Raw genomic sequence first — 25950 nt, forward strand, 5'->3', positions numbered from 1 at the left:
TCAAGTGCTCGACTGAGGAGACCCCAACTAGTGACTTTCCAGGGATATAAAGAAAATAGTAAATGACTGCTTTACAACACTCAAACAATGAGAATTAAATCTAAATTAAACCTAAAACAGTTTTCAAAATAGAGTGTATTGACAATAATTTGCATGTTAACATTGAGGAAAGGGCATCTGATCTCAGGAAATACAGTAACTTCAGACAGTTTCCTTTCTTTTTGTAATGTTCTTAATTAACACATGGGGGCAGTAAACCATACATGGAAGTTACTTGCAACATTTCCTTCAATACTTAAAATGAGAATTGGATAACTAGAGGCACGGGGAGTATTCTATATTTTAAGATTTTGTGATGATATCAAATAAGCTATTGTATATGGAACACCATTATCAGACTGTGTTGTTCATGCCACGGTAGGACCAAAACATCATTGTCCTAGCCTGAGGTCAAAGAGGGCTGAAGGTAAATCGTCTACTTAAGCGTCATTCATTGATCAGGTATGATACAAGCTTATATAGGGTGCTAGAGAGACACCTAAGAAGAGAACAGATGTTAAAAGGGCTTTACAATACTTGGATCTTATTCTGCAAGCTAATGCTTCTATTTTTAGCTAATCTCATTAGCTGCTTCTGTGGTATCACACTATGTGACACTCAAGGATATAATGGGAGCTCCGTTTTCACACATGGTTAAAAAGAGACTGCAGGCTTGCTGCTTGCCTTACTTTCCTGACAATGGAGAGCAATGAAGCAAACAGTGATACACATACATACAGTACTTCAAAGTACTTCAAAGAGAGTAAACATGTATTTTTCAAACACTACTATCACACCAACATCCATGGTGGAATTGCAAGATCTCAAGCAAAGCATTTTTACAGGATATACTCAAATCAACTCACAAGTTTGGACATTGGACAGCCAGTGTCACTGTCAATCTATGTATAACCAGGAAACATAATGTAAGAGCTTTCAACATCCTGTGAATGGGGAAAAAATAGCTTGCCGTTTCTGTGTTATGTAAACTATCCTCTGAAATACAATGAAAGGATGGAATAATGAATGAATGAAGTAATTCATGAATTAATGAATTGTTGAATTACTTTATATGTCTGTGTCTTTTATGTGACTCATGATTATTAGATACCATTTTCAGTAAATCAAACGACTACAAGATTGCAAATACAGTAGGATACATTGTACATTACTTCCAGTGACACCACAAGTAAAGATTAAACTACACATTTAATAAATCCCCTCTCTTATCAAAACAGTTGTGATGCTCAAAATCAATTCAGATAGTAGAGGAGAGTTGGGTAAGTTGAGCCATTTTCTTCCCATTCAGCATTACTCCGTCAATAGAAATAGTATTATTGTCTGACAAAGCCATCCACATATATTTCCCTGGTAATAATCAGAATTAATTTAAACATTTCAGTTTTGAAAACATAGCTTGTCCAAAAAAAGTGGTCTCTCGGCACAAAATACCTCAGTTTGCACAACTTACCCCATACCTGGGGTAAGACCTGGGGTAATACCTGGGGTAAGTTGTGCCAAGAGACCACTTTTTTAGTCTTTTAATAATTTTAACCGAAAGGTTGCTGGATCGAATCCCCGAGCTGACAAGGTAAAAATCTGCCGTTCTGCCCCTGAACAAGGCAGTTAACCCACTGTTCCCTGGTAGGCCGTCAATGTAAATAAGAATTTGATCTTAACTGCCTTGCCTAGTTAAATAAAGGTTAAATAAAATAAAAAAATTCTAAACATTTTAGAAACAAGCATCATGAAACCTCTAACACAATACAATAATTTGACTTCGTGCAAATATTTTTGGGGACCCAATTTGCTTACCTCTTTTTCCATGCCATGTGGTTTCTTCTTTGTTTATGGTTTCTTAGAAACAGTGGTGGCTCAATTTACGCATTCGGCTCAATTTTCCCCACTCTCCCCTACAGATCACTGTCAGTGTCTGTTCGTCAAATATGTTGTTATAGCAACATTGTAACGTTCGAAAACAGGATTTCAGAGAATGTTTTGTGCTCGATAAGGTTTCTAATTGGTCGGCTTGTACTTTTAGTACGACCTCTTCTATGATATCATTGGTCAGCAACGTCTTGGTCTGACATCCCGCCACAACACATACACGTGTCTGTCTGTAAACCAATATACTGTTGTAGTAGTACTGCACATTGGTTGATAGACACAAAAAACTGATTGTACGGATAGAAGTTGCGGTGAGAGATACTAGGTCTATGCATCAGCTCTTTTACATTTATCAACATCTTTGGGTAGGCTATGATAGGGTTATTACACATTAGCAAGACTATTCGAAACGCCTAGGAAAAACCATGCTCGGCGAAATGCATTTATAGCGAGTAGTTCAGCGGTCTCATGCTTCGGAATGCATCTACAAAGGAGAGTGAGCTCCACCCGTAACATCGTATAACAGCTCCCACTGGCCACAGACCTCAATTAAACGTCTATTCCACTTGGTTCAACGTGGAAACAACTTTGATTCAACCAGTGTGTGCCCAGCGGGCTATTTCTTGACAGAAGAAAATAGGCAATACTTTACATATTCTCTTACATTTTACCTGACTGAACACGACCAACTAACCATAATGAAGCTACTGGACATTACTGTATCAGAAAAACCCAGCCTGTGGATATTCGGATATGGCTCATTAGTCTGGAAACCAGACTTCAAATACAAGATAAACTACGTCGGCTATATCAAAGGATTTAGTAGACGCTTCTGGCATGGGGACAATTTTCATCGAGGAGACAAAGACTTGGTAAGTCTTTACCTTCAGAAATGCAATCAGTGTATTTGCTGCTGCTGTAGACAGACATAATATTATCTCAGATCAAACTGTTGAGCTTCAGAAGGTGGGAAGTCAAATGAAAAGTCTAATAAAAAATGTCTGATTTGTGTTGCAAACATATTGGTTATGGAAATGTCAACGTACATAAAGGTCTGGCATGGCCAAAAATACCTAACCTGATAGGCTCACATGTAGTAGGCTAGTCTAGCCTAAGTAGAAATGAATTGGTAAAACAATGCTGACTGTGCATTGATCCTCATGTGCTCTATTAATCTCTGTCCTTATATCTATGGTCCTTATCCTCCACAGCCAGGTAGAGTGGTGACTTTAGTGGAAGATCATGATGTAAGTGGCTTTGTTTCAAAATAACCCAGAACACACCTACAGCTCACATTTGTTTTGATCCTGTCTACCATGAATAAGTACTGTACTTTGTGTTGTAAAATACATTGACACTGGCGGGGAGGAGGGTCATAACATATTGAACCTTAATCGATGCAAGGTGTAACGCTCGAAGAGTGATGGGTGTGGAGTCAGGCGCAGAGAGCAGAGAATTTGGGAAAAAACACTTTAATGTCCAACAGAAAAACGTACAACGGGTGACACCGAACACAGGCGTAATACACTCTACCGGCGGCAGGGTAGCCTAGTGGTTAGAGCGTTGGACTAGTAACCGGAAGGTTGCAAGTTCAAACCCTGACAAGGTACAAATCTGTCGTTCTGCCCCTGAACAGGCAGTTCAGTTAAATAAAGGTAAATTTGAAGAAGAAAAAAAAAACTGGTACCCCACCGGACAGCGAAAAAACCCAACAATAATCAGGAACACCTCTTGACATAACAGTGACAAGCCCCCACTAACACAGGCGAGCTAACCAAACTTAAATAACCCCAACCCAAAAACCCCAACAAGGAACAGGTGAAACCAATTAGACAAAACCAAACGAAAAAGGGATCGGTGGCAGCTAGTAGACCGGCGACGCCGAGCGCCACCCGAACGGGAAGGGGAGCCACCTTCGGTGATATTCGTGACACAAGGTGTATTTTTTGGTTCAACACTTTAAATGTTTGAGCTTAGGTTTTGTACATTTCTCTGATCAAATAAATCATACATCAATTTCAAAACACCTGTTACAGTTTTTGGATTCAAGGCCAGGATTTGATATAAGGATTTTATCATACATCTGTAAATTCACTTGAAAGTGGCATCCAGAGTGCAAATTATACTGTGACATTGGAGGGGTCTCTATTTTTTATGGGCTTTATAGTAAAGACATGTAATTGAACTTTGACCTTTTAATGTGTCATGAACACAACCAGCCATTATGTTTTTATCTGATTGTCAAACAAATCACTTCAAAAAGTAGATTAAAGGAGAAGCTCACTATTTTACAACTTGATGTTAGATGGTCCCTCACCCTGAAAGTAGTCTATGGGCCAAGGAGAAACTGTAGTCCATGGTTCAGTTTTCTTTTATTAACAGCCATTACAAACTTCAGCTAACTTTAGCCACCACACGCTAACAATCAATGGAAGTGATGGGGGCATGTGACCATGTTTTTTTTTTAATGGCCAACCACCTTAAGTACCATCAAACCAAATAGGGAGTTGATTTGAATTGATTTCAGGTGATTTGGACATACATTTTTTTAAACATGCCTCCAGCACTTCCATTGATTGTTAGCTTGTGTTGGCTAAAGTTAGTTGAAGTTTGTAGTGGATGTTTAAAGAAAACGGATCAATGGATTACAGTTTCTCTTGGCCCATAGACTATTTTCAGAGTGTCACGCCCTGGTCTTAGTATTCTGTTTTCTCTTTATTATTTTGGTTAGGCCAGGGTGTGACATGGGTGATTTATGTGGTTTGTTTTGTCTAGGGGTTTTGTAGTTTATGGGATTGTGTTTAGTTAAGTAGTCTAGGAAAGTCTATGGTTGCCTAGGGTGGTTCTCAATCAGAGGCAGGTGTTTATCGTTGTCTCTGATTGGGAACCATATTTAGGCAGCCATATTCTTTGGGTATTTTGTGGGTGATTGTTTCCTGTCTCTGTGGTTTGCACCAGTTAGGACTGTTTCGTTTTTCCACGTTTTTTTTGTATTGTATATTGTTCACGTTATCATCTTTATTAAAGATGTTCAACCATAACCACGCTGCATTTTGGTCCGCCTCTCCTTCACCAGAAGAAAACCGTAACACAGAGTGAGGAACCATCTAACATCAAGTTGTAAAATAGTGAACTACTCCTTTAAGTAGGTTACTTGCGCATGTTCATCTACTCCAAAATAAGTCCAGCATCTGAACAGTGCACTGTGCACCTGCAATTTGAATAGACGGACATCTATTACAAACACCGTAAGTGGAATGACATTCAGCCTACAAAGTGGCGTGTATTCATTGATTCCAAGGGAAGCCAGGCTTCCCCAAAAATGTATGATTTCTCATTGTGTCTATCCATGTTTAATAATTGTCCTTCATTTCGCGAGAGGCTGAAACTATTTCACCAGAGAAAGCTTCTGAGTGAGGCAAACAGCACCCCTCTTTCTTAGTATCTGTAGCCCATGTATCTGATGCTATTTGGCCAAAAATAATAACACTTCATACTCTTTTTGGCCATACAGCATCAGATACACGGGCTACACGTGCTAAGTCAGAGGGTTGCTGGCTCGTATACTTTCTCAGGTGATATTGATGTCTTGCTGTAGGTGCGCTTCTTAGTCAAAATTATCAATATATTATATATATTCAATCTGATTACCTACTTCTCCTGCCCCAGTCTAACATCCATCTCTTCTTACGGCAGGCTTGCACCTGGGGGGTAGCCTACGAGGTCACCGACTCCCAAATGGAGTCTCTGCATTATTTGAATGTGAGAGAGGCTGTGCTGGGGGGCTACGCCACCAAGATGGTGGAGTTCACTCCCAGAGAAGTGCCAAGGGTCTCTGCTTGCCCTGGTCTACATCGCCACCTCTGACAACCCCATATATCTTGGGCCTGCCACTCCCACAGAGATAGCTGCTCAGATTGCCATCTGCAGAGGCAACACGGGCCACAACATAGAGTACCTCCTTCGCCTGGCTGAATTCATGAGGCTGTACTGTCCTGAGGTAGAGGATGACCATCTCTTCTCCATAGAGGCAGCCACCCTGGCTCTGCTCATCTGAACTACCAGGGCCAGGGATACTCACATCAGACCAACGATACGACCACTCAATGCTACGACACGCGCAACCCTACTTGTTAATATCATCAATGTGAAGACAATGACAATATGAAGAGAGTGCGAGTCACTATAACTCATAAAAAGGGTCAACATGTCATGATCACTGTTTTTGTTGTCCATTGTCTGTGAACGCCCATGACATTGAAATGTGTTAAGTTAATGGGTACGGTGCTGTATGTTTCTCTACAAGGTGTGTAAAGGGAAATCTGACATTTTTATATTTCCTGCAATCTTGTGCAAAAATGGTGACATAATTCACCTTAACCTTTACCAGTAACTTGGTTAATAAGGACTGTTTGTACACATCTGCTTTCTAGTATAGCCATGAACAGCATTTATTGTATACTTTGATTACATATCAAAGAATAACTTTATCATACAGTAGTCTTGCATTGCGTACAAGACTCCTAGGGTATTTTACTATGAAGACATAGAGGATGGCTGACTGAAGAATCTATTCATATAAAACAGATAATGTAACCTTTACCTCAGTGGCATACCACAGTTTCACCTTAACATTACACCATGCAGTCAGATTAAAGCTATACAACAACATCCTACCTTTTCCCAGCAACAAGAGATGTCTTATGTAGAGAAATTGGGAGCCTATCTAAATGAAGTAAGCTAGTGATTTGAACAACTATGAAGAGACTCTTTCAATTGTCTGATGCAGAATCAGACTCCATATCCATTAGGCCACGCAGTCTATGATTATTAAATCTACATAACAATGTCCTAACTTTTCCAGGCAACAAGAGGGAAATATTTAGGGAAATCGGGAACCTGTCTAAATAAGTAAAGCTAGTGAAATTGAACGACCATGAAGGAACTCGAAACCTCAATCTTCTGATTCAAAGTCCGACATCTTATCCATTAGGCCACTCAGTCTAATTCTACACAGTGCCTTCGGAAAGTATTCAGACCCCTTGACTTTTTCCACATTTTGTTCTGGTACAGCGTTATTCTAGAGTTGATTAAATAGTTTTTTCCCCTCATCAACCTACACACAATACCCCCATAACGACTAAGCAAAAAATGGTTTCTAGAAATGGTTGCAAATTTATTAAACATAAAAAATGGAAATATTTAATTTACATAAGTATTCAGACCCTTTACTCAGTACTTTGTTGAAGCACCTTTGGCAGCGATAACAGCTTAGAATCTTCTTGGGTATGATGCTACAAGCTTGGCCCACTTGTATTTGGGGAGTTTCTCCCAATCTTCTCTGCAGATCCTCTCAAGCTCTGTCAGGTTGTATGGGGAGCGTTGCTCCACAGCTATTTTCGATTGGGTTCAAGTCTGGGCTCTGGCTGGGCCACTAAAGGACATTTAGAGACTTGTCACGAAGCCATTCCTGTGTTGTCTTGGCTGTGTGCTTAGGGTTGTTGTCCTGTTGAAGGCGGCAGGGTAGCCTAGTGGTTAGAGCGTTGGACTAGTAACCGGAAGGTTGCGAGTTCAAACCCCCGAGCTGACAAGGTACAAATCTGTCGTTCTGCCCCTGAACAGGCAGTTAACCCACTGTTCCCAGGCCGTCATTGAAAATAAGAATTTGTTCTTAACTGACTTGCCTGGTTAAATAAAGGTAAAATAAAAAAAAATAAAAAAATAAAAGGTGAACCTTCGCCCCAGTCTGAGGTCCTGAGCGCTCTGGAACAGGTTTTTTATCAAGGATCTCTCTGTACTTTGCGCCGTTCATCTTTTCCTCAATCCTGACTCGTCTCCTGCTGCTGAAAAACATCTCTACAGCATGATGCTGCCACCACCATGCTTCACCATAGGGACTGTGTCAGGTTTCCTCCAGACGTGAAGCTTGGCATTCAAGCCAAAGTTCAATCTTGGTTTCATCAGACCAGAGAATCTTGTTTTGGTAAACTCTAAGCGGGCTGTCTTGTGCCTTTAACTGAGGAGTGGCTTCCATCTGGCCAATCTAACATTTTTTTTATTTTTTTTATTTCACCTTTATTTAACCAGGTAGGCTAGTTGAGAACAAGTTCTCATTTGCAACTGCGACCTGGCCAAGATAAGGCATAGCAGTGTGAACAGACAACACAGAGTTACACATGGAGTAAACAATTAACAAGTCAATAACACAGTAGAAAAAAGGGGAGTCTATATATACATTGTGTGCAAAAGGCATGAGAAGGTAGGCAAATAATTACAATTATGCAGATTAACACTGGAGTGATAAATGATCAGATGGTTATGTACAGGTAGAGATATTGGTGTGCAAAAGAGCAGAAAAATAAAAATAAATAAATAAAAACAGTATGGGGATGAGGTAGGTGAAAATGGGTGGGCTATTTACCAATAGACTATGTACAGCTGCAGCGATCGGTTAGCTGCTCAGATAGCAGATGTTTGAAGTTGGTGAGGGAGATAAAAGTCTCCAACTTCAGCGATTTTTGCAATTCGTTCCAGTCACAGGCAGCAGAGAACTGGAACGAAAGGCGGCCAAATGAGGTGTTGGCTTTAGGGATGATCAGTGAGATACACCTGCTGGAGCGCGTGCTACGGATGGGTGTTGCCATCGTAACCAGTGAACTGAGATAAGGCAGAGCTTTACCTAGCATGGACTTGTAGATGACCTGGAGCCAGTGGGTCTGGCGACGAATATGTAGCGAGGGCCAGCCGACTAGAGCATACAAGTCGCAGTGGTGGGTGGTATAAGGTGCTTTAGTGACAAAACGGATGGCACTGTGATAAACTGCATCCAGTTTGCTGAGTAGAGTGTTGGAAGCAATTTTGTAGATGACGTCGCCGAAGTCGAGGATCAGTAGGATAGTCAGTTTTACTAGGGTAAGTTTGGCGGCGTGAGTGAAGGAGGCTTTGTTGCGGAATAGAAAGCCGACTCTTGATTTGATTTTCGATTGGAGATGTTTGATATGGGTCTGGAAGGAGAGTTTAGAGTCTAGCCAGACACCTAGGTACTTATAGATGTCCACATATTCAAGGTCGGAACCATCCAGGGTGGTGATGCTGGTCAGGCGTGCGGGTGCAGGCAGCGAACGGTTGAAAAGCATGCATTTGGTTTTACTAGCGTTTAAGAGCAGTTGGAGGCCACGGAAGGAGTGCTGTATGGCATTGAAGCTCGTTTGGAGGTTAGATAGCACAGTGTCCAAGGACGGGCCGGAAGTATATAGAATGGTGTCGTCTGCGTAGAGGTGGATCAGGGAATCGCCCGCAGCATGAGAAACATCATTGATATATACAGAGAAAAGAGTCGGCCCGAGAATTGAACCCTGTGGCACCCCCATAGAGACTGCCAGAGGACCGGACAGCATGCCCTCCGATTTGACACACTGAACTCTGTCTGCAAAGTAATTGGTGAACCAGGCAAGGCAGTCATCCGAAAAACCGAGGCTACTGAGTCTGCCGATAAGAATACGGTGATTGACAGAGTCGAAAGCCTTGGCAAGGTCTATGAAGACGGCTGCACAGTACTGTCTTTTATCGATGGCGGTTATGATATCGTTTAGTACCTTGAGCGTGGCTGAGGTACACCCGTGACCGGCTCGGAAACCAGATTGCACAGCGGAGAAGGTACGGTGGGATTCAAGATGGTCAGTGACCTGTTTGTTGACTTGGCTTTCGAAGACCTTAGATAGGCAGGGCAGGATGGATATAGGTCTGTAACAGTTTGGGTCCAGGGTGTCGCCCCCTTTGAAGAGGGGGATGACTGCGGCAGCTTTCCAATCCTTGGGGATCTCAGACGATATGAAAGAGAGGTTGAACAGGCTGGTAATAGGGGTTGCGACAATGGCGGCGGATAGTTTCAGGAATAGAGGGTCCAGATTGTCCAGCCCAGCTGATTTGTACGGGTCCAGGTTTTGCAGCTCTTTCAGGACATCTGCTATCTGGATTTGGGTAAAGGAGAACCTGGAGAGGCTTGGGCGAGTAGCTGCGGGGGGGGGGGAGCTGTTGTCCGAGGTTGGAGTAGCCAGGCGGAAGGCATGGCCAGCCGTTGAGAAATGCTTGTTGAAGTTTTCGATAATCATGGATTTATCGGTGGTGACCATGTTACCTAGTCTCAGTGCAGTGGGCAGCTGGGAGGAGGTGCTCTTGTTCTCCATGGACTTCACAGTGTCCCAGAACTTTTTGGAGTTGGAGCTACAGGATGCAAACTTCTGCCTGAAGAAGTTGGCTTTAGCTTTCCTGACTGACTGTGTGTATTGGTTCCTGACTTCCCTGAACAGTTGCATATCGCGGGGACTATTCGATGTTAGCGCAGTCCGCCACAGGATGTTTTTGTGCTGGTCGAGGGCAGTCAGGTCTGGAGTGAACCAGGGGCTATATCTGTTCTTAGTTCTGCATTTTTTGAACGGAGCATGCTTATCTAAAATGGTGAGGAAGTTACTTTTAAAGAAAGACCAGGCATCCTCAACTGACGGGATGAGGTCAATGTCCTTCCAGGATACCCGGGCCAGGTCGATTAGAAAGGCCTGCTCACAGAAGTGTTTTAGGGAGCGTTTGACAGTGATGAGGGGTGGTCGTTTGACTGCGGCTCCGTAGCGGATACAGGCAATGAGGCAGTGATCGCTGAGATCCTGGTTGTAGACAGCGGAGGTGTATTTGGAGGGCCAGTTGGTCAGGATGACGTCAATGAGGGTGCCCTTGTTTACAGAGTTAGGGTTGTACCTGGTGGGTTCCTTGATGATTTGAGTGAGATTGAGGGCATCTAGCTTAGATTGTAGGACTGCCGGGGTGTTAAGCATATCCCAGTTTAGGTCACCTAACAGAACAAACTCTGAAGCTAGATGGGGGGCGATCAATTCACAAATGGTGTCCAGGGCACAGCTGGGAGCTGAGGGGGGTCGGTAGCAGGCGGCAACAGTGAGAGACTTATTTCTGGAGAGAGTAATTTTCAAAATTAGTAGTTCGAACTGTTTGGGTATGGACCTGGAGAGTATGACATTACTTTGCAGGCTATCTCTGCAGTAGACTGCAACTCCTCCCCCTTTGGCAGTTCTATCTTGACGGAAGATGTTATAGTTGGGTATGGAAATCTCAGAATTTTTGGTGGCCTTCCTGAGCCAGGATTCAGACACGGCAAGGACATCAGGGTTAGCAGAGTGTGCTAGAGCAGTGAGTAAGACACACTTAGGGAGGAGGCTTCTGATGTTGACATGCATGAAACCAGGCTTTTTCGATCACAGAAGTCAACAAATGAGGGTGCCTGGGGACATGCAGGGCCTGGGTTTACCTCCACATCACCCGCGGAACAGAGAAGGAGTAGTATGAGGGTGCGGCTGAAGGCTATCAAAACTGGTCGCCTAGGGCGTTGGGGACAGAGAATAAGAGGAGCAGGTTTCTGGGCATGGTAGAATATATTCAGGGCATAATGCGCAAACAGGGGTATGGTGGGGTGCGGGTACAGCGGAGGTAAGCCCAGGCACTGGGTGATGATGAGAGAGGTTGTATCTCTGGACATGCTGGTTGTAATGGGTGAGGTCACCGCATGTGTGGGGGGTGGGACAAAGGAGGTATCAGGGGTATAAAGAGTGGAACTAGGGGCTCCATTGTAAACTAAAACAATGATAACTAACCTGCACAACAGTATACAAGGCATATTGACATTTGAGAGAGACATACAGCAAGGCATACAGTAATCACAGGTGTTGAATTGGGAGAGCTAGCTAAAACAGTAGGTGAGACAACAACAGCTAATCAGCTAGCACAACAACAGCAGGTAGAATGGCGATTGATTAGGCAGAGAGGGTCGGATTAACTACACACAGAGCCTAAGTGCGGCTGGGGCCGACAGATAAAACATAAACAAGCAGAATGGATTACCGTGAATTAATGGACAGTCCAGCATGCATCAGCTATGTAGCCAAGTGATCAGTGTCCAAGGGGCAGCGGTGGATGGGGCAGGGAAGCTGGACTGGCGAGTGTTATCCAGGTTAGAAAACTAACAATGACTAAATAGCTTGTAGCCAGTTAGCTGGTTAGCTTCTGAAGGTTCTTGAGTGTGTTCTAAAAATGTAAAGATAATAGCGGTTCCGTATCACATTGGGTGAGGCAGGTTACCGGAAGGTATAAACAAATTAAAAATCGAAAAGGGATAGAAAGTAAATATGGGTTCAGTGAGTGTTTGGGACGCGGCGATTCAGATGGTTAGCAGGCCTGTGCTAACAAGCTAACAGTTAGTAGACGGTGCTAAACACGGTAGCAGTTAGCGGACCGGGCTAAACAAGCTAGCAGTTAGCAGGCCGAATTTGCAAGCAAGGAGATAGCAAGGGCTAGAGAGTTAGCCTTTGGGGACGTCGCGATGGGGGGAGTCTGTTTATTCCTCTTCATGCGGTGACATCAATGGACCGGTCGTGGGTCTGGATATTGTAGCCCAGGAGCTCAAAATGTTCCGTTTGCGATGGGAATCCGGGGGTGAAAAATAAAAATAAAATAATAGATAGGTCCGTTATGCTCTGGTTAGAGTCGCGTTGTTCGAACTGGCGAGAGCTTTCCGAGCTAAAGGTTAGCTGATGACCGGTTAGCTGACCGGTTAGCTGAAGACCGCTAGCAATGTTTTGCTGAAGCTGGTAGTTAGTTGGCTAGTTGGCTAGCTTCAGTTGAGGGGTTCCAGATCCGAAGTAAATATAAATACTTTAGGAAAAAAAGCTACGTTGGGTGAGGCGGGTTGCAGGAGAGTATTTAGAAGAAGTTGAGGTTCAGCAAAAAGTTTTAAAGATATGTGAAGAAAAAAAACGAAAACGAAACGAAAACAAACGATATATACAAGGGACACGACAACACGTCCTACTGCTACGCCATCTTGGATCCTGGGAACATAAAGGCCTGATTGGTGGAGAGCTTCAGATATGGTTGTCCTTCTGGAAGGTTCCCCATCTCCACAGAGGAACACTAGAGCTCTGTCAGAGTGACCATCGGGTTCTTGGTCACCTCCCTGACCAAGGCCCTTCTCTACCGATTGCTCAACTTGGCCGGCGGCCAGCTCTAGGAAGAGGCTTGATGGTTCCAAACATCTTCCATTTAAGAATGACGGAGGCCACTGTGTTCTTGGGGACCTTCAATGCTGCAGACATTTTTTGGTACTCTTCCCCAGATCTCTGTGGACAATTCCTTCAACCTCATGGCTTGGGTTTTGCTCTGACATGCACTGTGTCTTTCCAAATCATGCCAATCAATTAAATTTACCACAGGTTGACTCCAATCAAGTTGTAGATGATAAATGGCTCAATTTTGAGTCTCATAGCAAAGGTTCTGAATACTTAAGTAAATATGTTTATTTTTATTTTTTACTTTTAATACATTTGCAAAATGTCTTAAAACCGGTTGTCACTTTGTCATTATGGCGTATCGTGTGTAGATTGATAAGGGAAAAAATGTACTTAATCCATTTTAGAATAAGACTGTAACGTAACAAATTGTGGAAAAAGTCAAGGGGTTTGAATACTTTCCAAATGCACTGTAACTTCCTACAATAATACACATTTTTCCATGGGGCAAAGAGAAAAAGTAACAGTATTATAGCTAATCTCATGATATTCTACACATTTTGCAATGAGGCTGAGAGAATTTAGCATTTTTAAAGCTAATTTCTAGCAATTCTGCACATATTGCCATGGGACAGAGAAAAAGTAGCAGGTTTACAGCTAATTTCCTGTCATTCTAAACATTTTTGCCATGCCTTATGACGTGTTCATATGCTATCTGGAGGGGGAGGGGACCTCTAGGGGGCCCCCCCTCCAAAAATAAATATATACACTCAGTGGCCAGTTTATTAGGTACATCATCTCATTCTCCTACAGACAGTGAGTCACGTGGCCTTGGCTTGCTATATAAAACAGGCAGAGAGGCATTGAGGCATTCTGTTACTGTTCGATTGAACATTAGAATGGGCAAAATGTGTGACCTAAGCAACTTTGAGCGTGATCATCGGTGCCAGGCGCGTTGGTTCTAGTATCTCAGAAACGGCCCACCTCCTGGGCTAGGGTTTATAGGGAATGGTGCAACAAACAATAAATATCTAGTCAGTGGCAGTCCTGTGAGTGAAAAAATCTCATTGATGAGAGGTCGAAGGAGAATAGCAAGAATCGTGCAAACTAAGAGGAGGGCCACAAACAGGCAAATAACGGAGCAATACAAAAGTGGTGTGCAGAATGGCATCTCGGAATGCACAACTTGTCGGTCCTTGTCACGGATGGAATATTGCAGCAGAAGACAACCACACCAGGCTCCACTCCTATCAGCTAAAACAAAAATAAGTGTCTCCAGTGGGCACGCGATCACCAGAACTGGACAATTGAGGAGTGGAAAAACGTTGCCTGGTCCAACGAATCCCGGTTCCTGTTGCGTCATACTCATGGCAGAGTCAGGATTTGGCATAAGCAGCATGAGTCCATGGCCCCATCTTGCCTGGTGTCAATGGTACATGATGGTGGCGGTAGTGTAATGGTCTGGGGAATGTTTTCCTGGGACATGTTAGGCCCCTTGATACGAATTGAGAAAGGTTTCCATGACCCGAAGACTTCAGGCTGTTTTGGAGGCAAAGGGGGATCTGACCCGGTGCTAGATGGGTGTACATAATAAACTGCCCATATATACAGTGGCTTGTGAAAGTGTTCACCCCCTTGCATTTTTCTTATTTTGTTGCCTTACAACCTGGAATTAAAATAGATTTTTGGGGGTGTTTGTATCACTTGATTTACACAACATGCCTACCACTTTGAAGATGCTAAATATTTTTTATTGTGTAACAAACAACAAATAAGACAAAAAACAGAAAACTTGGGCGTGCATAACTATTCACCCCGCCCCCCCAAAGTCAATACTTTGTAGAGCCACCTTTGTAGCAATTACAGCTGCAAGTATCTTGGGGTATGTCTCTATGAGCTTGGCACATCTAGCAAGGCAAAACTGCTCCAGCTCCTTCAAGTTGGATGGGTTCCGCTGGTGTACAGCAATCTTTAAGTCATACCGCAGATTCTCAATTGGATTGAGGTCTAGGCTAAGACTAGGCCATTCCAAGACATTTAAATGTTTCCCCTTAAACCACTCGAGTGTTGCTTTACCAGTATGCTTAGGGTCATTGTCCTGCTGGAAGGTGAACCTCCATCCCAGTCTCAAATCTCTTGAAGACTGAAACAGGTTTCCCTCAAGAATTTCCCTGTATTTAGCGCAATCCATCATTCCTTCAGTTCTGACCAGTTTCCCAGTCCCTGCCGATGAAAAACATACCCACAGCATGATGCTACCACCACCATGCCTCACTGTGGGGATGTAGTTCTCTGGGTGATGAGAGGTGTTGGGTTTGTTCCTTGATGGCCAAAAAAGACAGGAATGTCAGTGATCTGCCATGGCCAGCGAAGAGCCCGGATCTCAATCCCATTGAGCACGTCTGGGACCTGTTGGATAGGAGGGCCATTCCCCCCAGAAATGTCCGGGAACTTGCAGGTGGAAGAGTGGGGTAACATCTCACTGCAAGAACTGGCAAATATGGTGCAGTCCATGAGAAGGAGATTAACTGCAGTACTTAATGCAGATGGTGGCCACACCAGATATTGACTGTTACTTTTGATTTTGACCCCCCCCACCCCCCCCCCCCCCCCCCCCCTTTGTTCAGGGACACATTATTCCATTTATGTTAGTCACATGTCTGTAAAACGTGTTCAGTTTATATCTCAGTTGTTGAATCTTGTTATGTTCATACAATTATTTACACATTTTCAGTTGGCTGTAAATAAACGCAGTTGACAGTGAGAGGACGTTTATTTTTTGGCTGAGTTTATAAATATATATATATATATACAGTTGAAGTCAGAAATGTACATACACTTAGGTTAGAGTCATTAAAACTAGTTTTTTAACCACTCCACAAATGTCTTGTTAACAAACTATAGTTTTGGCAAGTCGGTTAGGACATCTACTACGTGTATGACACAAGTCATTTTTCCAACAATTGTTTACAGACAGATTATTTCACTTATAATTCACTGTATCACAATTCCAGTGGGTAAGAAGTTTACATACACTAAGTTGACTGTGCCTTTAAACAGTTGGAAATGTCCAGAAAATGATGTTACAGTGCCTTGCGAAAGTATTCGGCCCCTTTGAACTTTGCGACCCTTTGCCACATTTCAGGCTTCAAACATAAAGATATAAAACTGTATTTTTTTGTGAAGAATCAACAACAAGTGGGACACAATCATGAAGTGGAACGACATTTATTGGATATTTCAAACTTTTTTAACAAATCAAAAACTGAAAAATTGGGCGTGCAAAATTATTCAGGCCCCTTAACTTAATACTTTGTAGCGCCACCTTTTGCTGCGATTACAGCTGTAAGTCGCTTGGGGTATGTCTCTATCAGTTTTGCACATCGAGAGACTGACATTTTTTCCCATTCCTCCTTGCAAAACAGCTCAAGCTCAGTGAGGTTGGATGGAGAGCATTTGTGAACAGCAGTTTTCAGTTCTTTCCACAGATTCTCAATTGGATTCAGGTCTGGACTTTGACTTGGTCATTCTAACACCTGGATATGTTTATTTTTGAACCATTCCATTGTAGATTTTGCTTTATGTTTTGGATCATTGTCTTGTTGGAAGACAAATCTCCGTCCCAGTCTCAGGTCTTCGAATCCTCCATACAATTAATCTCATAGGACTAATAGAACTGTAAAGCTCTTTTTACTTGCACACAACATAGCTGGGTCGCCCAGTCCTGTCCCTACGGGTCCACCACCCTGAGGCGTCCCAACACACCTCACTCAGCTTTAGGATCTTAGTGAAACATTCATTATTGGTTCGAGTGTTTTACGCCAAGGCCAGAGTGACAACCCACAGGACGACAGACCACCAGGGCCAGGACTGAGTAGCCCAGCAGTTAGGGATTGCCTAAATAGGTATATCCCCTGACATGGGCATGTTTTCAATAAGATGCCTTTTGTTGTTATTGTATTCCATATAAGGCATCCAGACTTTAGGAAAGTTGCCCAGTATACCCTTAATCTTGTAATAAATTAAATCTAGTGATACATGACTTGACATTGTGGGAGGATAACCAACCTTCCATTTAATGGGAATGCATTTCTTAGCCGCTATAAATGCTTGGTTAGACAGTTTCTTCAGATAACAGTTTCCAGTATCAACATTTCCAAGCAAACAAAAACAGGTAGAAGGGTGAATCTGTAGACATGCTGAGACAAAAGAACACAGTCTTTGCTAATATTCAGCCAGCCTTTACAAGACCATAACATATGCAAATATGTCCTCTTTTTTGTTTTACACCTCCAGCAGGGGAATTACATGTCTGAGTGCATGTAATTCAGTTTCACTGACATATTGTATGTTCTATGGATGGCCTTAAACTGCAGTCATTTATGTCTGAGATGATGTGAACATTACTCAAACATATCTGTAGCCATTCATCATCATTAATAGCTTCTTCCAAGTCTTCCTCACATTTTTGTTTTACATGTTTTGTGTCATCAACCCTTAATACAGTTTGTAAATCAACTTTGGAGGTTTGCCAGAGTGCCTTAAAATAGCATCTGGCTTGTCCAGTGTTCCAAAAAAAATACAGCTAACGTTAGCCAACTTTTGTCCAACTCTCTCTCGAACGGTACATAATCTGGTGAAAGCTAGCCAAGTTCATTTACTTCTGAAATGGGACAAAACAAAGGCCACAAAACATTTCCAAACAAACAACAGCTGTTAGATAGTAATAATAGCTATCTGACAGATAACTAGAGGTTAGAGCTGACCTGCTTGTGGTAGCTACTGTTTCATCTGTCTTTGTGCTTGTCTCCACCCCATCCAGGTGTCAACCACCTTCCTCATTATCCCCAGTGTATTTGTACCTGTGTTCTCTGTTTGTCTGTTGCCAGTTTGTCTTGTCTTGTCAGGTCTTACCAGAGTGTTTTCCCATCTCGTTCCTTTCTCATTCTGTTCCCTCGTTTCCCCGGTTCTGACTATTCTGCCTGCCTGCCGCTCTGTACCTGCCTGACTCTGACCCGTTTACGAACCTCTGCCTGTCCTGACCACGAGCCTGCCTGCTATTCGGTACCTTTGTCTCTGCCCTGGATTACGGACCTCTGCCTGCCTCTTTTGCCTGCCCCCTGTTTGGGTCAATACATATCTGTGACTCTAGCTGTCTGCATCTGGGTCTTATCCTGAGTTCTGATATAGCTAGCGTAGCTTATTCATTCACCTCAGTCGAGAGGGGATGAAACATTAGCTAATGTTACATATCAGCAGTGGTGGAAAAAGTACTCAATTGTCACACTTGAGTAAAAGTAAAGATACATTAACAGAAAATGACTCAAGTAGGTAGCCTAGAGGTTAGAGCATTGGGCCAGTAACCGAAAGGTTGCTAGATGAAATCCCCGAGCTGACATGGTAAAAATCTGTCGTTCTACCCCTGAACAATGGCAGTTAACCCACTGTTCCTAGGCCGTCATTGTAAATAATAATTTGTTGTTAACTGACTTGCCTAGTTAAATAAAGGTTACATTTAAAAAATTAAACAGTAAAAGTGCAAGTTACCCAGTAAATACTACTTGAGTGAAAGTCTAAAAGTATCTGGTTTTAAATGTACTTACTGTAAGTACAGTGGTAGGAAAAATATTATATTTTCCTACTTGAGTAAAAGTACAAAGTAAAAGTAAATGCTATACATCAAAGCAAACTAGACAGCACTATTTTCATGTTGTTTTTAATTACGGACAGAAAGGGGCACACTTCAACACTCAAGACATAATTCAAGACATAATTTCCAAACACAGTAGTTGTGTTTTGTGAGTCCACCAGATCAGAGGCAGTAGAGATGACAACGTGTTATATTGATAGGGGCAATAATTCTGTCCTGCTTGAGCATTCTAAATGTAACGAGTACTTTTGTGTGTCAGGGAAAATGTAAGGAGTAAAAAGTACATTATTCTCTTTAGGAATCTAGTGGAGTAAAAGTAAAAGTTGTCAAAAATATATACAGTAAAGTAAAGTAAAGTAAAGTACAGATACCTCAAAAAACTACTTAAGTAGTACATAAAAGTATTTTTACTTTAGTACTTTACACTACTGCATAACAGTTACAATGCTAGCTCAGCACTGCGAGTAAACACTAGTTTAGTTTTTTTTCTGTTAAACAGCAGTTACCTTGCCAGCGACATCAATCAACTAAAGAGTAGACAGTCTCTGCTCTGCTTGAGAGAGATTGACATATTATTAAAGATATCTTTGTATTCACACTGCTCTTGCCTTTGAATGAGGACAACTATTTTGCCAGTTCACTTCACCTATCTCTTTTTATTCACATTGCTATGGAAGGAACCAAGATCTTTTCCAACATTAACTCAACGGGTTTTTACAAAGTGTAGGACAAGCCATTCCATCAGAATGTGTTATCGGATAGCTAGATATACCTACTTACATTTTGGAAGCTAATAGATTACATTTAGTTAAAATATGAGACATAATAATTGTAATCAGAAGATACCTATAATATTTACATGTTAATAGTAACAGAATAAATAGCAAAATAATAACTGCAGATTAAATAATGCTTTAATTGAAAATAGTACACCCACCCACCCTTTAAGAGCTAGGATTGATTTTGTACCTTATGTTGTGATTCTCACCAAATATACTGTTGTCTTCTCACACTAGTTTAACCCCACAAGTCAATAAACAGGTTAAGAAGCTCTCTTTATATTGCAAACAAATAATCTGAACTAAAAACCACACATATTTTAGAATTTCTGTGCATCCTTGACAATCGCTAATCAATATCCCAAAACAGCACACCTTTTTTTCTATGAACCTGAACATCATCATCTTCTCTTTCCAATGTGTTTCAAGGCACAAGGTAAGACCCAGATGCAGACACAGGAGGCAGATGGTTGGAGTCTTACAATGTTTAATAATCCAAAGGGGTAGGCAAGAGAATGGTTGTGGACAGGCAAAAAGGTCAAAACCAGATCAGAGTCAAGGGGGTACAGAGTGGCAGACAGGCTCATGGTCAAAGCAGGCAGAATGGTCAGGCAGACGGGTACAGAGTCCAGAAACAGGCAAGGGTCAAAACCGGGAGGACTAGAAAAAGGAGAATAACAAAAAGGAGTATGGGAAAACACACTGGTTGACTTGACTAACATACAAGATGAACCGGCACAGAGAGACAGGAAACACAGGGATAAATACACTGGGAAAAATAAGTGACACCTGGAGGGGGTGGAAACAATCACAGGTACAGGTGAAACCGATCAGGGCGTGACAGTGAGGGGTTATGGCAGGGAAAACTGTGTTGCATAGTTTAGTGTGTGGTGCGGGAATAATGACAAGTGAACCTGGGGAGCTTTTTGTTCACATTGCCCTTAAAAAGGGAAACGGACTGAGGATTTCAAGCAAACTGAACTCAGACCACCTCGAGGGTCTGAGTTCCTTTTGTAGTTTTCACACTGGACAAAAAATGTCTGAAAGGGACCAAGTGTGAGAACACCCTAAGAAATATCAGAACGAGCAATGCCAGAACTGCGTGTACAAAACATTATGAACATCTTCTCTTCCATGTCATAGACTGACCAGGTGAATCCAGGTGAAAGCTATGATCCCTTATTGATGTCACTTGTTAAATCCACTTCAATCAGTGTAGACTCCTGAACATCTAATCAAATGGCTACCCAGACTATTTGCATTGTTATTATCTATGAATTGGTAACTTTAATAACTCTACCTACATGTACATATTACCTCAATACCGGTGCCCCCACACATTGACTCCGGTACCCCCTTTTATTACTGCTCTTTAATTATTTGTTATTTCTTATCTCTTACTTGTTTTTTAGGTATTTTCTTAAAACTGCATTGTTGGTTAACGGCTTGTATGTAAGCATTTCACTGTTAGGTCTACACCTGTTGTATTTGGCACATGTGACAAGTAAAATTAGATTTTATTTTTTTGAAGGGGAGGAGAAGGATTTTTAAGTCTTGAGACAATTGAGATATGTATTGTGTATGTGTGCCATTCAGAGGGTGAATGGCAAGACAAAAGATTGAAGTGCCTTTGAACGCAGTGTGGTAGTAGTAGGTGCCAGGCGAGACGGTTTGTGTCAAGAACTGCATTGCTGCTGGATTTATATATACAGTGCCTTGCGAAAGTATTCGGCCCCCTTGAACTTTGCGACCTTTTGCCACATTTCAGGCTTCAAACATAAAGATATAAAACTGTATTTTTTTGTGAAGAATCAACAACAAGTGGGACACAATCATGAAGTTGAACGACATTTATTGGATATTTCAAACTTTTTTAACAAATCAAAAACTGAAAAATTGGGCGTGCAAAATTATTCAGCCCCCTTAAGTTAATACTTTGTAGCGCCACCTTTTGCTGCGATTACAGCTGTAAGTCGCTTGGGGTATGTCTCTATCAGTTTTGCACATCGAGAGACTGAATTTTTTTCCCATTCCTCCTTGCAAGACAGCTCGAGCTCAGTGAGGTTGGATGGAGAGCATTTGTGAACAGCAGTTTTCAGTTCTTTCCACAGATTCTCGATTGGATTCAGGTCTGGACTTTGACTTGGCCATTCTAACACCTGGATATGTTTATTTTTGAACCATTCCATTGTAAATTTTGCTTTATGTTTTGGATCATTGTCTTGTTGGAAGACAAATCTCCGTCCCAGTCTCAGGTCTTTTGCAGACTCCATCAGGTTTTCTTCCAGAATGGTCCTGTATTTGGCTCCATCCATCTTCCCATCAATTTTAACCATCTTCCCTGTCCCTGCTGAAGAAAAGCAGGCCCAAACCATGATGCTGCCACCCCCATGTTTGACAGTGGGGATGGTGTGTTCAGCTGTGTTGCTTTTACGCCAAACATAACGTTTTGCATTGTTGCCAAAAAGTTCAATTTTGGTTTCATCTGACCAGAGCACCTTCTTCCACATGTTTGGTGTGTCTCCCAGGTGGCTTGTGGCAAACTTTAAACAACACTTTTTATGGATATCTTTAAGAAATGGCTTTCTTCTTGCCACTCTTCCATAAAGGCCAGATTTGTGCAATATACGACTGATTGTTGTCCTATGGACAGAGTCTCCCACCTCAGCTGTAGATCTCTGCAGTTCATCCAGTGATCATGGGCCTCTTGGCTGCATCTCTGATCAGTCTTCTCCTTGTATGAGCTGAAAGTTTAGAGGGACGGCCAAGTCTTGGTAGATTTGCAGTGGTCTGATACTCCTTCCATTTCAATATTATCGCTTGCACAGTGCTCCTTGGGATGTTTAAAGCTTGGGAAATATTTTTGTATCCGAATCCGGCTTTAAACTTCTTCACAACAGTATCTCGGACCTGCCTGGTGTGTTCCTTGTTCTTCATGATGCTCTCTGCGCTTTTAACGGACCTCTGAGACTATCACAGTGCAGGTGCATTTATACGGAGACTTGATTACACACAGGTGGATTGTATTTATCATCATTAGTCATTTAGGTCAACATTGGATCATTCAGAGATCCTCACTGAACTTCTGGAGAGAGTTTGCTGCACTGAAAGTAAAGGGGCTGAATAATTTTGCACGCCCAATTTTTCAGTTTTTGATTTGTTAAAAAAGTTTGAAATGTCCAATAAATGTCGTTCCACTTCATGATTGTGTCCCACTTGTTGTTGATTCTTCACAAAAAAATACAGTTTTATATCTTTATGTTTGAAGCCTGAAATGTGGCAAAAGGTCGCAAAGTTCAAGGGGGCCGAATACTTTCGCAAGGCACTGTATATATATCACAAACCCTTGAGGTGCCTTATTGCTGTTACCAACGTAATTAGAGCAGTAAAAATACATGTTTTGTCATACCTGTGGTATACGGTCTGATATACCACTGTTGTCAGCCAATCAGCATTCAGGGCTCGACCCACTCAGTTTATAATGGTGTGTATAAACCAGTGGAAGCTGCTGAGGGGCTCATAATGACGGCTCATAATTATGGCTGGAACTGATTCCGCTCCAGCCATTACAACGAGCCCGTTCACCCCAATTAAGGTGCTACCAACCTCTTGTACAGACAGTATGGACAGTATATGAATAGGAAAGGTGTGTACAGCAGTAGTTCTATAGGGAGGCTGAGGTCGTTGATGATCTTCTCGGCCTTCCTGTGACACCGGGTGCTGTAGATGTCCTGGAGGGCATGCAGTGTGCTAGTACATTATGTTCCTGGGAGAGCCTCTTCACTGACTCACATGAGAAGTGCTTTGTGTGTGTTTAGAGTGAGACACAGGGGGCAGAGGGGGTTCCCATTCCCTGCATGTGGAGTTTGATTACATTGTGAGAACATGTGCACACCCAGCAAAAATAGTTCTCAGCAGTGCATGCTTTTTGGGCTCTGCTCCTTCAGAGGCACACTGGTCCAGATTCCAAGACAGCTGTCTCTAAATAGGTGAAAGGTTAAAGCCGTAAAAAAAAATGCTCTCTGCTAGGAAAGGCAAAGGCTGTTTAAACAGTATAAATGGAAGTATAGGCCTGTATGATGAATTGGACGAATGGAAACTCAGTCAACAGAAGCGTCTGATGAGACCTTATGTGACTGGACCCCTCTGTGTGCCAATAGGACTACACACTTCAATTGGAAGCCAACAGCATATTCGTAACAGAGTATGAAATCCTCTGCACTATTATCAATCATAATGCATCGCTATCTGATGACTCAGGAAACAACAAAGCATGACCTGAAAACCATTTGGGCTCTATTTCAACTAAGTGCAAAATGCAGTTGACTTGACTCATAAATCCACACCATTTTTATAGGCTGTTTTGAAAATATCCTCTGTAGTCAAAACACTTCAATTGGCTTTGGGAATAAATTAACATCATGATATGGTGGGGGTTAAAACCAGTTTGAAGACCTGGATGTACAGTATGTGATACTTCCAGGTTATTATTGTAAAATATGTGTCCTCAATAAGTCATACGTGTGTACTCAATAACCTGCTAATGTACTGATACACATGTGTGTTCTACTAATGTGTACTCAATAACCTGCTAATGTACTGATACACATGTGTGTTCTACTAATGTGTACTCAATAACCTACTAATGTACTGATACACATGTGTGTTCTACTAATGTGTACTCAATAACCTACTAATGTACTGATACACATGTGTGTTCTACTAATGTGTACTCAATAACCTACTAATGTACTGATACACATGTGTGTTCTACTAATGTGTACTTAATAAGCTACTAAAAGGCAATGTAAACCCACTACACTAAAGTCTGAGTGGTTGCTTCTAGCATACAGTACCTTTAAAGTCAAAACAGGACAGCAATATGGCTAGTACAACAGGAATACAGTACACCATGAATGTGTACATGTACATTCTCATGGACAGTAAACAGAGAGCAACCGCTCTGTTAGATCAGTGATTAATCATTACGCGATGACCAGTTGGTTATCCTGAATATAATGAACTGTCAAGCTAACACCTCTTAGATGAGCTGATAATAAGGGCTTACCAATCAATAGAGCTCTCACAAAGCCTCCATGAGGGTTCCTTGGAGGCATATAGGAGTGAAAACATGACCCGGGGTCACTCAATTAGAGCATAGGGATCAGGCACAGGCCATGTCATCATCCCTGACCATCTCCATTACATAACCACATGGCCCGAGCTCACTGTAAGTGGTCATTTAAGACAAAGTAAAAACCTAATCAAATAAAATGAAAAATGTAATTGGTTAATGAGGGGCAGACATTTCTTAACCTTGCAAAGCTGCCTGATCCTGCAAGCTTACATGAACGTTGGTGCACTGATATCTGCAAGGTATTTACGAAGGCTAAACATTTCTAGCTCTGAAACTTTTGTCTATTTTGTTTTTCAATTGTTTCCCCTCTCACTCTTCTCAGCCCCAATGACTAATGTTCTCCTTTTTGTGGTCATCTGACATAGAAAAGATGTTATTATGCTCTGACCTGCATGTGCATTGATTTCAAGGAGCATGCGTAAACAATACTGAGGAGGAACAGAGCGACGTCACACATCCTCATGGTAATAGCAGTCTGTTGGGAACAGGAGGCACGCTCCAGAAACATTGTTCCTGGCTAATCATCCCCTTAGCCTCCACCTGCATGCTAATGTGTACTCTGGCTGAACCCAGACCCTTGACCTTGTGTGGTCAGAAGGAGGTTGAAGGTCATCCTGAGAGTGCGTTAAAAAAGTGATTAGGGCACTAATGGAGTCTGGGCACTTTAGAGTTACTGGTCCTCCATAATGGAAGTAATCCCAAACCCCAAGGTCAGGCCTAGTGTCCACTGAAAATCAACGGACCCCATCACAGACTGGTTCCACTGGACATGAAACCATTACAGACATAAAAGGCTCCACACAACAGAGAACAAATACTTCACACTAATCTAACACTAACAATGGGTAACGGGTTGGCAGTAAATCTGAAACCGCATATCAAAGCTACAGTTGAAGTCGGAAGTTTACATACACCTTAGCCAAATACATTTAAACTCAGTTTCTCACAATTCCTGACATTTAATCCTAGTAAAAATGCCATGTCTCAGGTCAGTTAGGATCAGTACTTCATTTTAAGAATGTGAAAAGTCAGAATAATAGTAGAGAGTGATTTATTTCAGCTTTTATTTATTTCATCACATTCCCAGTGGGTCAGAAGTTTACATACACGCACTTAGTATTTGGTAGCATTGCCTTTAAATTGTTTAACTTGTGTCAAATGTTTCGGGTAGCCTTCCACAAGCTTCTAACAATAAGTTTGGTGAATTTTGGCCCATTCCTCCTGACAGAGCTGAAGTAACTGAGTCAGGTTTGTAGGCCTCCTTGCTTGCATACCCTTTTTCAGTTCTGCCCACAAATTTTCTATAGGATTGAGGTCAGGGCTTTGTGATGGCCACTCCAATACCTTGAATTTTGTTGCCATTTTGCCACAACTTTGGAAGTATGCTTG

General features: G+C 42.1%; 1 pseudogene; it reads left to right on the forward strand.

Moving 5' to 3' along the window:
• The first annotated feature begins 2191 nt into the window (after positions 1-2191).
• On the forward strand, positions 2192-7191 carry LOC110498580 (annotated as a pseudogene).
• The last annotated feature ends 18759 nt before the right edge of the window (positions 7192-25950 follow it).

This window comes from Oncorhynchus mykiss, chromosome 19 (genome assembly GCF_013265735.2).
Source record: "Oncorhynchus mykiss isolate Arlee chromosome 19, USDA_OmykA_1.1, whole genome shotgun sequence".
Lineage (NCBI taxonomy): Eukaryota > Metazoa > Chordata > Actinopteri > Salmoniformes > Salmonidae > Oncorhynchus > Oncorhynchus mykiss.